General features: G+C 41.0%; 1 protein-coding gene across 4 annotated transcripts in view; it reads right to left on the bottom strand.

Moving 5' to 3' along the window:
- The window catches only part of SPOP (speckle type BTB/POZ protein), a 65,186-nt gene extending 56,821 nt beyond the window's left edge, over positions 1-8,365 (bottom strand). For 2 of the 4 annotated variants that reach the window (XM_037494897.2, XM_054689578.1), the window contains exon 1: positions 3,709-4,041. The gene's annotated coding sequence lies outside the window, so the exon portion shown is untranslated. Of the gene's footprint in view, positions 1-3,708; positions 4,042-8,141 lie in introns of those variants that run through there. The other 2 variants (XM_037494896.1, XM_054689576.1) reach the window with 2 other exon arrangements.
- Between the last annotated feature and the right edge of the window lie 5,238 nt (positions 8,366-13,603).

The following is a 13,603-nucleotide window of genomic DNA, read 5'->3' as shown; positions in this document are numbered from 1 at the left end:
GTAACCCTTACTGCTGAAGTCCCTGGAACTATCTTGGATCCAGTCCTTTCTGAGGCCTGGTTGTTCTGGTTTTCCTAAGGTTCTAGGACAAGTATTTATTTCCTTTCGACAAATCTCTTTTTATATGAATTAGTTTAAACAGATTTTTTTTTTCTTATGATCCAGAAAGATTTAACACCATAGGACATCAATACCTTTACCAAAGCTGTTTTATTTGGTCTCCTGACCTGAAACACCAAATTATAACAAGGTCCCCCTCCATTTGAAGATATCCCTATGTGGAATGGAAATTATAGGTTCATTCAGAACAAGAGACAGACTTAGGGAGGTTTTTATTTATTGGGAGGGGGCAGAGATAAGGCCACTATTTATCATGCCATTATACTTTATAGACAACACATAGCTTCATTAAAAGATACCAATCTGACAGGATTTTTCACGGAACCTGATGAACAGAAAAAGAAAAAAAGCAATAAGACTTGCCCTACTAGATATGAACAATTATTATAAAGCCATGCTAATTAAGGCAGTGTAGTACCTGCACAAGATAGACATACCAATGGTACAGAAGAGAGAATACAGATACAAATGCTCATATGCTGGAAACGTAGAAGTGGCATTATAAAGTTCTATTAAAAAATGATGCTGGGCACTGAGTTACCCTTATGGGAAGAAAATTAAATCCCAGGGTCATTTTTATGGAACAAAATTAGGGCCCTACTTCACATCATATATCAAAATAGAGTCTAGGTAGATTCGAGACTTAAGTGTGAAAAGCAAAACTTTAAAACTTTTTAGAGGACGTTAACTATTGCCTCAGTATAGAGAAGGATTCCTTCCTTAAGATACAAAACATGCACACACACAGACTGAAGGAAAAATATAATAAATTTTACTTTAAAGTTTAAAATTTACTTTCAATAAAATATAAAGTTGAACAAAATACAAATTAAAACACACCCACTAGAACGTACTATCAAAAAAAAAAAAAAAACCCAGAAAATAACAAGTGTTGGCAAGGATATAGAGAAATTGGAACCCTTGTGTACTGTTGGTAGGAACATAATGTGGTGCAGCTGCTGTTAAACAGTATGATGGTTTCTCAAAAAAATTAAAAATAGAATTACCATATGATTCAGCAATTCCACTTCTGGACATATACACAAAAGAACTGAAAGCAGAGTCTCAAAGAGATAGCTGTACAGCAAGGTTTATACAGCCAATAGCCAAACGGTGGAAGCAATCCAAGTATACATCAGCAGATGAACGGCTAAACAAAATGTGGTACACATACAGATATCTGTATATATCTAATGGAATATTATTCAGCTTTAAAAATGAAGGAAATTCTGACTCATGCCACAATAGGACTGAACCTTAAGAACATTATGTTAAATGAAACAAGCAAGATATAAAAGGACAAATGCTGTCTGATTCCATTCATATGAAGTATCTAAAATAATCAAAATCATAGAAACAGAAAGTAGAACCTGTTTCTAAATAACAAGAAAAAGATTATGTAATTCTCAAATTCAGAGGATGACTGATTTAACACATATTTTTGCCCTTAAAGATAGAGGAGTAAGAGGCTTCCCAGCTTCTTAGAAATAGTCAAGAATAAAGGTCTTCGTGGTCAAGTAAGGATTACTATCTGAATGTTTAATTCCTCCTATGAGATCTGCATTCAGCTCTCCCAAAGTGAAACAGCCAGCTTTGCTGCACAGAGCAACAGTTCTATTGCTCTGTCAGTTCTATTAAACATAATGAATGCCAGTTCCATTAAAATATGAAGGCCTGAGTTTCCTAAAGAAACTGTCATTTAGAACATTGCCCCTATAATGGGAACTTGTCAAAAACAAAAGTAAAAGAAGCTACTACATCTTACTAGCAAGTTTGTCAATAGAACCTTTCCAGTGATTCATCACGCCTGAAAACACCAAAAAGCATGCCTTCCTGAATACACAACCAGAACTGAATATGGGGACACAATTGTTATGACACAGATTGAACATAACCATATAAGTCTGAAAATAAATATGACAAAATAGTAAAAATAAAAGTAGATTTCTGATAAATACCAGAATATTGTTATTGTACCCTGGTTTATATACCCTGAAATCAGTAAGATTACTCAAAATACCAGTACATGGCAAGACGCTAATAAAACATACTCTGCCAGGCAGCAATTAGCCCAGTCCTAAAACCAGCTTTAGAATGCAGTTCCACTCTATCTTCATTTGTGTTCACCTTCATCAGTGTTATGAATTTTCAGAAAACATCATGGACGCAATGACATTTCTCCTGATTCTACAGTACATGACAGAAATGCACAGGATTAATAAGCATTACTCCAGACCCTCAATTGAGAGATATCAGAGTTCATGGTCTAATAAAACTTTTCCTAATTAAGGACAATTTGTCTCACTCCTTTTTTATGATTAAAATCTAGTAATAATGAAAACAACATGCTATCACAGCATAATCTTACATAACACTCCAAATGTGTAGAGAAATGTGTATAAATGAGGAAAAGGGAAAAAAGACAAACATATACTTGTGTATGTACACCAAAGATGTTTTCATCTAACACTCAAAACCCCACATCTCCAAGCAAGCTTATAAGCACAATTTCATTCTGTGTAACTTTCATCTCAGAAAAAAAGGCAAAATCATGAGAAAAGAAATTGCCTAGTTTCCTTACAGCTAACCTTATTCTGGGAGGCAAGACAAGAAATTGTTTCTTCAGAGATACTACTCATCTTTCACACAGAGTATTCAAGACGAGGAAGCTGCAAGGTCTAAGATCCAGAATTCAACACCACCAGAGGCAAAGAAATGAGTCAAATATACGGTGCATTATGTTAAAATAAAGGCACTATACTCTTTCAGAATTATGAGTATGTGTCTGTGTGTATCTGCTTATAGATACACAAACACACAGAGGTGAGGGTTCCACATCTGGGCCAGGAAAAATACAAAGTGAGCCAGGAACAACTTGCACTAGAAAACAAAGAAGCACTCACATACCAAGCTCCCCCAAGCCAAAAGGGACATTTTGAACATAAAAAAAAATCTATTAAAAAAAGTCTATAATTATTGGTAAGACATCAACTAAATCAACATCAAAATATGAATCTGTAGGTGGTACTAAAATAAAGGGTAAGAAAAAGAAATAGTTCAGTCTTAAACTAAGTCTTGCCACCACTAGAGGTGATTATATCATCTCCTTATAAAAATGTTAAAGGGAAAATTAAGAATTACAAATTATTGGGCCTCCCCGGTGGCGCAGCGGTTGAGCGCTGGGTTGCGAAGCTGCCCGCGGCCTCTGCGGCGCCGGTTCGATCCCCGGCTGCTCCCCGGCCACCGGCGGAGAATCCCACATGGCGCGCAGACCTCTCCTGCCGCCCGCTGCTCCCCTCAGCAGTGTACTTCGGTCCTTCTGCCTGCTCTGCTCCCCGCTCTGGCTCTGGTGAATTCTCTCACCCTCCCGCGCTTCTGACTGTACCCAGTGCATGTATAAACAAAACAAACAAACAAAATAAATAAATAAATAAACATGCCTCTATAAAAAAAAAAAAAATTAAAAAAAAAAAAAGAATTACAAATTATTTGTTATAAATTATAATTTATCCCAAACTGATGAGGAAAGTTTTCATAGAAGATTGAAAACTAACCAATGAAAAGGGAATGGCAAAATTAGGAAATTACCATTTTGCAGCAACCAAAGAGATAACTGATCTGAGTAAGAATCATCATCCTGAGATGAAAAGTTGCTAAAGGAGTATTCACAATGCTAGAGTGTCACGAGTCCACAGATCGCTTGCTAATAATTACTAAGGGGAAATCTGGTATTTATCATCTTAAACAAATGACCAACTCACATCATTAACAGTGGGACATTTATTACATGCTTTTCTTATTGTGATGCAATATGAGATGCAAAGTAACACCTATGAAGCAGTCCCATCAAAAACCTTTCACCTGAATCTAATCAAGTCTTTCCCTTTCACTGCCAGTTTATGGGAAATACAAGGATAAAAGAACTAATTAAAATGAAATTATATGGAAACAAGCAGAAAATTTACAAAGTGATATATTTGGTAAGACAAATGGCCTCTTCAAAAAGGCAATATCATGTGTCTTCTAAATAAAGGTTTTAGGTTTAAAAAGAGACTAAAAAGACCTTTGGGGAAAAGAATACCAACAGCGTAAGTGTCATCTTCAAAACAACTGGGAAAATCTGAACTGGATAATAGATGATATTAGGAAATCATTGTCAACTGCCTCAACTGAGACAATGCATTCTAAGAAAAATTAAGTAAAATATAGACATTAGTCTGTATTTTTTTAAGATGTATTTGAAGTATTAAAGTATCATGACAGGGCTCCCTGGAGGTGTAGGAGTTAAGTCTCAGAGCTATCACCCCTGCGCCCTAAGCTCAATTCCCCAGTCAGGAAGCTAACCCACATGGTGCAGTAGACCTTTTGTATTTCCCCTGCTGCTCCCTTTAGCAGTGTGTTTCAATAAATCTACCTGTTCTGCTTCCCACTCTATCTCTGTTGAATTGTCTCATCCCCCACTGCTGGCCTACACCTTAGTTCTTCTATGCATAAATGTTTTTTTTTTAAAGTATCATGATGACTGCAATATAGTCTATATATACAAGCACATGCAAACATAGCAAAATGTAAACAATTGAATCTAGGAGATAACTGGTATAAAGGTGATGATTATAGTACTCTTTCAAATTTTTTGTACATTTAAAAAATTTTCATTTAAAACAGTTGTTTAAACAAAAAAAAGACTCAAAACATACTTCCTCCAAGAAGACCTCCCAAATGAACTTTCCTACAAACTTTAATCACACCTTATCTCATCGAACACAGTATTAATGTTACAGTTCTGTCTTCTACTTAGATATTCAATCAAAGATATAATATTCCAATAAGATTATGAGCTCCTTCCGGCACAGATACAATGATTTTCTATTTCTTCACAGATCACAGTGCATTGTACAATATACAAGACTTTTTAAAAATACTAGTACCAATATTCTGTGTAGGCATGCAGTAAAGCACCTTACTGAGTGGGTTAGATTTTCAACTAAACAGAAGCTCACTTGTATAAACAATTCTGAGTCAGAGCTATCAAAAGATCCTAAAGCATCATCATGGGCATGTTGAACCGCGCAGAGAAACTGGCATGAGGAGTTAAAGGAAGTGCGCATGTGCAGTTCACAGGTCTTCCGAGCACTGCTGTGAGTTTGCTGTTCCCCAAGCAGAGGCTTTATTCCCAAGCAATTATTCTTCAGTCAAACACTATCTTCTACCACCACCCCCATCTGTAAAACAGCACGGTAGTTAGCCACAGCTCCTGGGTGTAATGAAGCTTAACAAGCTACACAACTTGAACTTTAAAATCTTAGATAGAAGACTGCACAAAGATCAAAATTTTTGATAATACAATGTTGGTGAGGGAAATAAGCAGACTCACTCACAGAAACAGGAATACAGATTTGTACAACCTCCCTGGAAAGCAATTTAGCAATTACCGAATATTAAAAATGCACATATCCTGTGACCTAGCACTTCCACTAGGAATTTATCTGAGAGACACACCTCTGTACATAAGAAGTACATATAAGGAATTAATTGTAGCACTGTAAACAACCTAAGTAAGTATTAAGAGCTCGCTGAATGATTGTACATCTATACAATGGAACACCTACTGCCTTTCAAAAAGATGTTCTGTATGAATGATGGTCAAGATAGTCTAATTGAAAAAAAGCATTATAATGGGTATACTGCTTGCTATTTATGTAAAACAAACAAAACAAAAACACCAACATATATAGTTCTTTATGCTTAAAAGCAGTGATTATCTCTGGAAGGGTAAAGGACATACTGGCAACAAATTTCCTTTAGGTTGGTTAACTAGATGGATGAAAGGAGGAAAGCAGATGACTTTTCACTGTATACCTTTTAAATTTTGTTCATATGTATATATCATATATATGGACATTAAAACTAACCATTTTAAAGAGTTTTATTTAACCATGACACTGCACCAAAATAAATTAAATGATATTCATCTTAATCCTAAAGACAATGCCTTTGCACCATAAAATTTTCAAATGAGGCTTCACTAAATTCAACCACATAAAATGTTTCGAGATTAAAAATAAAGCATCCTAGATGATAGAAGCCTACTGAGACAAAAAATGGACAATCATTACCTCAATAGTTTTACTTCAAGATTTCACAAGAAACTGATGGAAGTTGAGACACAGGCAACATTACACATCTCCAAGTACCAAAGAACCACTATAAATTGCTCTGAAAGGAGAAGTAACCAGAATACCAAATGGACACCAAACCCCACCTTAAATGCGGGGTTGTCACAATAACTTGAACTCTTAAGTTTTCACATAAGGAAAAACAAACAAAAAAAAAGAGTCTCCAGCTCTTTCCCAGGACACAAGATGATGTATGCCCCCCAAATTCCTTTGCTTCCTGTGTCATCTCTTGGTTCCAACTGTAACCACGGTAACAGAAAACAGCACAAAAGACAGCAGAACCTTGTAAAGGCCAGGGTTAAATGGGGAAGTAAAAAATCTATATATGTATCTTTTTTAACCCCAAGAACATAAGATTCTAGAATTAAGACTGGCCACCAAAAACACCCTGAAAGAATACCAAAGAAAAACCGCAAAGAAAAAAGGAAAAAACCAGCCTTACTAATATATCCCATTCCCAGCTATACAAACAGAACACGGGGCTGGCAAAGGTAACTGAAAAACAGAGATGACCCCCTCCCCCCAACAAAATAGCTATTCATTTCAGTGCTATTTAGCAAACCTTTTCCTGTACAAGTTTATCATTTCCTTGCCCTCTTTTGATGGCAAAGCTAAGAAGTAGCGAAGTAGCCAGAAGAGTAGCAACACAGGAACAAATTAAAGGAGCATGCCATCTTAAAATCCAGGTCCTAGATCACTGAAATACTTTGAAGTTCCTTATTTAAATTTTTTTGGTTATTTACAAGTCTGAAAGGATTATCATTCTCTACTTAAGAACTCCAGTAGGTAAGTTATTATCGACCAATAACTTCAGACTGCTTTTGTTTTCATGTGGTGTTCGCAGAGCATGAACAATATACAGCTAAAACGAAAGTGCTAAGGTAGATCTTTTACAAAAAAGGAGGCAAATAGGTCACACAAAGTAGGAGGACTGGAGAAGACAGAACCTTGAAGTCTTAATTTACGGTTACTATTCTAAGTCTTTTATAGTGTGTGCTCTTTACCTTATCTAAGTCTATGAAGAAACTAAGAATTTTAATAAAATGAAACCCCACCCCCTTATTCTCTTTTTATGACCCTCAGTCCCCCTTGGAAAGTCTACAAAAATCCCCAGACAGAATAATTGAATGGGTGGGGCACGAACTCCAAAATTTAGTGGAGGTCTGTACTGAAGGCATAGCAAGACGTAGAGGAAAGAGAAGAAATGCTATAATTGTTAAGTTGCAGTGACAGTTTCAAAAGAAGGGTCAGCGTGGGGGCACTTCGGCTGTGGGAGGCGCTTGTACCCTGGGAGTCGCTAGGGCAACACCAGATGCGAACAGGACTTTGTCAACAAGTCCCTCATATAATTTAAACTCTCCCTTTTGGATAGGAGCAACAGGCTCACAATCTGGCAGTAAATCGAGCTCACTGCTTGGGAAGAAGGCGGGCGCGTGGTCAAGGGGCTCTTTATCCCGCAGGTCCCTGCAACACGGAGATGCGCATGCGCCCCAAGGGCAGCGAGCAAGCACCCCTAGCTCGTTCACACTCGCGCATGCGCAGTTACCCTTCTCGCCGCAGGCGACAGCTCACTATTTGGCAAGGGGGAGGGGGTTGGGAAATGATGGGGGGGGCGGCTGAAGGCAGGGGGCGCGTTTGTGTCTCCTGAATGCTTGGGATTGGGAGCGGGAACGGTTGATTAGGCGCTGGCATTCGCAGGCCACGTAACCCGGGATGTGGGAAATGGGGCAGAGAAGAGTCTAAGTGTGTGTGGGGGGGAGTGGGGGTCAGTCACCTCTTAAGGGAGGCGCCCCCCCACACTCCGACAAGACAACCCTCTCCCTCGACTCTCCTCCCCCCACTCACCTGAGAGCGGCGGCGACAGCTGCTGGTCCCCGTCCCCCTGCGCTCGCCTCATACTGTCCGCAACATCCGGGACCTGCGGGACCGCCGATACACAAATACACACTCGGAGCGCGCACACTCACACACACACACACCGACACACACCGGCCGGGGCGTCATGGCGTCAGCACGCCGACGCAGCGAGCGCGTACCCGCCGGGCCCCACCCCGCGCGACTTCCGCCCCCTCTTCTCCCCGCCCCTCCCTGCCCCGCCTTCCTCTCCCTTAAGTCGCCGCCTCGCTCCCGTAGTGCGCATGCGCCCCGGCGTCTCCTCGGCGTCGGGGATTTGAAGAAAAGGAGGGGCCTGAGAAGAAAGAGGCGGGAACTCGGAGGGCGTCGCGTGCAGGGCGCGGCAGGCTGCGCAGAGGTGCGAAGACCAATGGAGGCCCGCCAAGGCGGGAGGGTGTTGGGGGGGCAGGTAACCGTAAAGGTAATAAGTGGAAGTTTTGTTTGCAATATGTGACTGGATTATCAACGACTTTTCCATGCATTACTCTTTTTTTCCTAACCAACTCTGTGACAGTACTGTTTGACTTTGTGATAATGCTAGAGAGTCTTAAATCACTTTCAAAGTTCCACATTTTGAAACGAAAATGAAAAGGACCATTCTTTTGGGGTAAGAGCAGCATAGGCGGCCTAAAATGGAAGGAAGCTGATTTGGTGATGGTTTGTTGTGTTGGATACCTGAGTTCCCAGGTGGCCTCACATCCCAGCCTCCTAGGACTAGCCATCCCTGGGTTGAGTAGAGAAAAATATCTCATAGTATCTTGGCCCTGAGAGACAAGAGAAATCTCCAAGCTAGAGTAATAACGTCAGTGATGGGATGTTTGTTGTTGCTACTATTCTATCATTCCTCCCTTCAGCTTAAACTTTAAGAAAATTATTTTTATTGAATCAAGTAAGATAATCTGAAGTAGGCATTGTCTCTTTTCCACACTGAGATAGTCTCATCACACACACACACACACACACACACACACACACACCCCTGAGGTACTGAATCCAAAAGAGCAATCATATGAACCCATGGGTCATGGGGTGACAGTGTGAGCCCTGCCTTGGGAATACCTTCCGGAAGCCCTGCTGCTGTGGGACCGTCTCCAGGAGACCGGTGCTCGCTGTCTCCTGCCACATGCATCCTGGCGCCAGGTGGCTGGTGAGTCTGTTCAACAGGGAAGGCTGAGAGCCCATGAACAAAGCCACAGGGATTTGCAAAGAAACCCCTGACTGTGCCAAGCTGTCTTCCACTTTCAAATGCATAAGCAGACCATACTTAAAATGTCCTGGGAATCACAGATAAAACACTCCAAACTCCTAGAACTTGCCCAACCCACATTTCAGCCAATATAATCAAGAAACGGAGATAGTAAATTTCACAACGATGTAGTTACTCTGTCTGCCCCGCTTAAATCAAAATGAGCTTTTATCACCTATTCTGCTGATGCTCGAAACTTTCCAATTAGATTTCACTCATCGTCATCATCAACACCAGCAAACACTCATTCCTTTAGCCAAAGCCAGGTCCTTGTGAAAATTCAGAGTACCACACGTGTAACCCTTGTAACCAGTTACAAGTAGTTGGAAGCTGGTGTCACTGAGCCTATTCATTTCCTGTTCAGATTTCACAGAACAGCAGGGAAGGGGAAGAATAGGGAGGGGTACTCCTTGGAGGAGATAGCATGGAGGTGGGGAGGGGGTGCAACAAAAGGAAACTGATGACATGGACAAGACACTTGAGCTTGGGCCTCCCCGTTGGCGCAGCGGTTGAGCGCTGGGTTGCCAAGCTGCCCACAGCCTCTGCAGCGTCGGTTCGATCCCCAGCTGCTGGGCGGGGTCCCACATGGTGCTAAGACCTCTCCTGCTGCCCGCTGCTCCCCTCAGCAGTGCACTTTGTCAGTCTGCCTGTTCTGCTCCCTGCTCTGGCTCTGGTGAATTCTCTCACCCTCCCGCGCTTCTCACTGTACCCAGTGCTTGTATAAATAAATAAATAAATCTTTAAAAAAACAAAAACAAAAACAAGACACTTGAGCTACTTCACAATTGGAGCTAATCATCACAGTTTAGTCAGATTCTGCCAAGAACCTGGGAGGGAATCCTCGGGACTAGTGAGTCTGTGCCAGCAGCTTGTCCAGGCTGGCCCTGAATCCTCAGAGATCCTAATCCTAGCCCCATCTGAAGCCTGGTGCAACAAGGCTCCCATTCGACTGTAGGGACCATAGTGCCCACCTGAGACGTGATCCCACCAGCCTCTGTACAAAGGCCTTTGATTTGGTGTGGATCTGATTAAATGGCTCTAGATGTCCTTGGAAGTGCCGTGTGGAAGAATTTTAAACAGCTTCTCCTTTTTAATATGCACTTCCTCTTCGGTTTTAATTATTTTGTTCCTACATTTTCCCTTTCAATTTACTAAAATCTAGAAATGTAATTAGAGCAGAGGCTGGGCTCAGAGAAAGCTGCCAGGATTTCTACAGCATGATTAAATATACTAGGCATCCCTTTAGTGTGGGACTGAAAAATAGGATTCTCATTATTATCTTTCCCTTATCCAGGAAAGAATCGGCACCACATACAGATATGGATTTATTGAAAATGCAGCACTAATTAAAAACACCCAGCCTCTTGACGAGGTTTGGGGGCGAAAAGTGTGGTTATTTAATTATTTCCTCCATTTACTGTTTTGTTGTTGTAACCACTACAAGCAGGAAGCCCCCCTCACTTCTCTATCCTCAAAATAAAATTCTTCTCTCCTCATGAGGGACTTAATGAAACTTTTATCTATACAACAACAGTCAAGTTTACAATGGCACCAATTCAACTCACTGTTTTCTGTGGTGGTTGGAAATATGCAGGATTTCTGTTCTGGAATCAAAACACAAGACTGTGTTCATTGGTCATTGTAAGCCAGGTCTGGGCAAGGGATCTGTCCCTCAAAGACCCCCAGATGGCTGGTATTTATGCTGCCAGGGAGGCTCTTCAGCTCCATTTTATAGTCAAATAAACAAAGGCATGGTTGCTCATGATGCTGTAGGAGAGGTGGAGGCAGGCAGGGCTGAATAGAAGCTGAGCACAAACTCCTGTTTTGCTTGTAAATACTGTAGGAAGCTGAAGTCCTTCTCGCCTCTCCTCTCTGTACAATGATTCAGCACCCACCTTGGGCCCGTGGCCTGCTATGGCAGAACCCCATGCAACTCAGAAATGGATATACAGGAAGAAGAGCCCTAGTAGGGGCATGAGCCGATGCCCTGGACATCCCAGTCTAAAGGAAAAGAGACAGATGACACACCCAAGACACAGATGTAAAATCACACACAAGGAAGTGTGCCAAACTCATTGATGAGGTTGTGCTGGGGTCTTGATGGGTTTAATAAAAAATTGGCAGTGGAGAAATATTGATTCTGTTTTATAGTGAGCCAACTATGGCTTAATGAATGAGCTCTAGCCTCCTTGTCTGGAGACTCAGGTTCAAACTTAGCACTAAATATAAATTTTGTAATAAAATTTGACAGACCTTTCTGAACCTCAGTTTTTCCATTGAACAATGGAGAAAGTGTTGCCAACCAGAGTATAATAAAGCTGGCCCACTTATGCATGGGCCACTTACGTGTTACTGACTGGATTTTGGAGGTAAGCATTCATATATATTCCTGCTGACCGTCAGGCCCCACTCTAATCTATTGCTCCTTTTCTCTATGTCCTTCTTTTGGATTCTTCCTGAAGCTCAGATGCACAGAAAATGACTTCTCAGCCAGAACACTGCCACTGGGATCCCTAAACGAGCTTGTTTCCTCATAGAGCAATCAGGGTCTGTGTTGCAAGAACTGCACCAACTCTGGTTACATCATCCAAAACTGAAATTCACTAAAGAAATGTCTCTGATTCCCAGAATTGCCAGGAGCTGAAGAAGCAAACTTGGAAATTCAGCTGAAAATCAAAGGCCAGTGAAAGAGGAACAATTTTCTTTAGCAGGACATTTCGGCCAGTCGGCCAACGGGTGAACACTGCCACAAAGTGCCACCACCAGACAGGCCACTGCTGTGACCACTTCCCAGGATGTGTGACCTTCCTTGCATCTTCATGCCTCAGGCTGCATGCCCAAAACCCGGGCAGCAGCCCCCACTTGGCCAATCCTAGGTCACACCCTGGGCCCTGACCAATATGGGGAGCAATAAGAAAAGATCTTGCTGCTACACTCTAATATTTGTCACCCTTTCTGACACTATCCACAGCATGGGACTCATCCCCAAAAGAATTGGATCAGATACTGACCCACCAGCCCTCCCCTCTCATCTGTGAATGGCCGATTCATTTAGGGTAACCAAGAGCACCATGTGAGGTGTTTGTTCAGGTGTTTGTAATAGGCATTTTGTTACTTTATTTTCTTTAATAAAACAAAAGGTTTGGAATAGTGTACTCACCTGAGGATTTGATCAATGTACTTATAGGTATTGAAGTTCTGAGTTTTTAACCTGGAGAAATGGCTGAAAACTTATCTGAAGAGTGAAGGCCTAGGCAAAGGAGAAGCTATAGGAAAGAGGGGAGAGGAGGTGGCAAGTTTGAGTTCTAGCTTTTCTTTGATTTTTGTTTTGGACTAGCAATACAACTCCATTTCCATCTCATTTATCTTTAAAACAGGTCTAAAACTGACCTGAAGTCATAGCTTCAAATAAGTTTTAGAGGGTTAATATTTGTTTTCAACAAAGAATCTAAAATATGGATTATATTCAGTGTTATGAATTATTTTCAGTGGCTTTTTTTTTTTTTTGGTCCTATCCTGAATAGGGTTGCTCCACAACCTGTTGGCATTTGCCCTAAAATAACATTTGCCTAAATGTAGATAATTAGTTTAGCAATAATACATTTTTCCTCTGCTTCAACTCAAATAGAAATTACTTTGGATTTTACAATTTTAGATGATCCTTGCCACGGTTCTACTTTATCAAGGTGAATTGATTTCAATCGAAAGTTTACTCTACATTAGAATCCTATTTTAAAAAAAGAATTTAATCTAAAATTCAATTATGGAAGGTCTGTGCCAAAGTGAACAGTCAACTAGCACCTGCTGAATGTTCCCTGGGTACAGAGCTTTACCAAGGTAACTGCAGGAGAAGTCAGAGAAAAAGAAATGTCCCTATTTACAGAGAGTTTTCAGTTTAGAATTTAAAAATTTCCAAACTGGAAGGGGCCATGAAGCTCCCCGATGTAGTGGTTTTCAAATGGAACTTACCCCTGAAGATTTGCTCTAGGGGCTCCAAAGAAGAGGGGCTGGGGGACTAATAGGGCTGGGCAGACCAGGTCAAGCTAGCCTGGATCTCTTTCCATTCACTCAGGCCAGAAATAAAGCATCATCCTTGACTCCTCTTTTCATCAGAAATTCCCTTTAAGTTCTATTATCAGAGTATCCTTGGAATAGGTTCATATCTCTC

Source organism: Talpa occidentalis, unplaced genomic scaffold (genome assembly GCF_014898055.3).
Source record: "Talpa occidentalis isolate TD23 unplaced genomic scaffold, MPIMG_talOcc4v2.1 talOcc4.7, whole genome shotgun sequence".
NCBI classification, from domain to species: Eukaryota; Metazoa; Chordata; class Mammalia; order Eulipotyphla; family Talpidae; genus Talpa; species Talpa occidentalis.
Note: the sequence above shows the minus strand (reverse complement) of the source record. Positions and strands in the feature narration are given on the sequence as shown.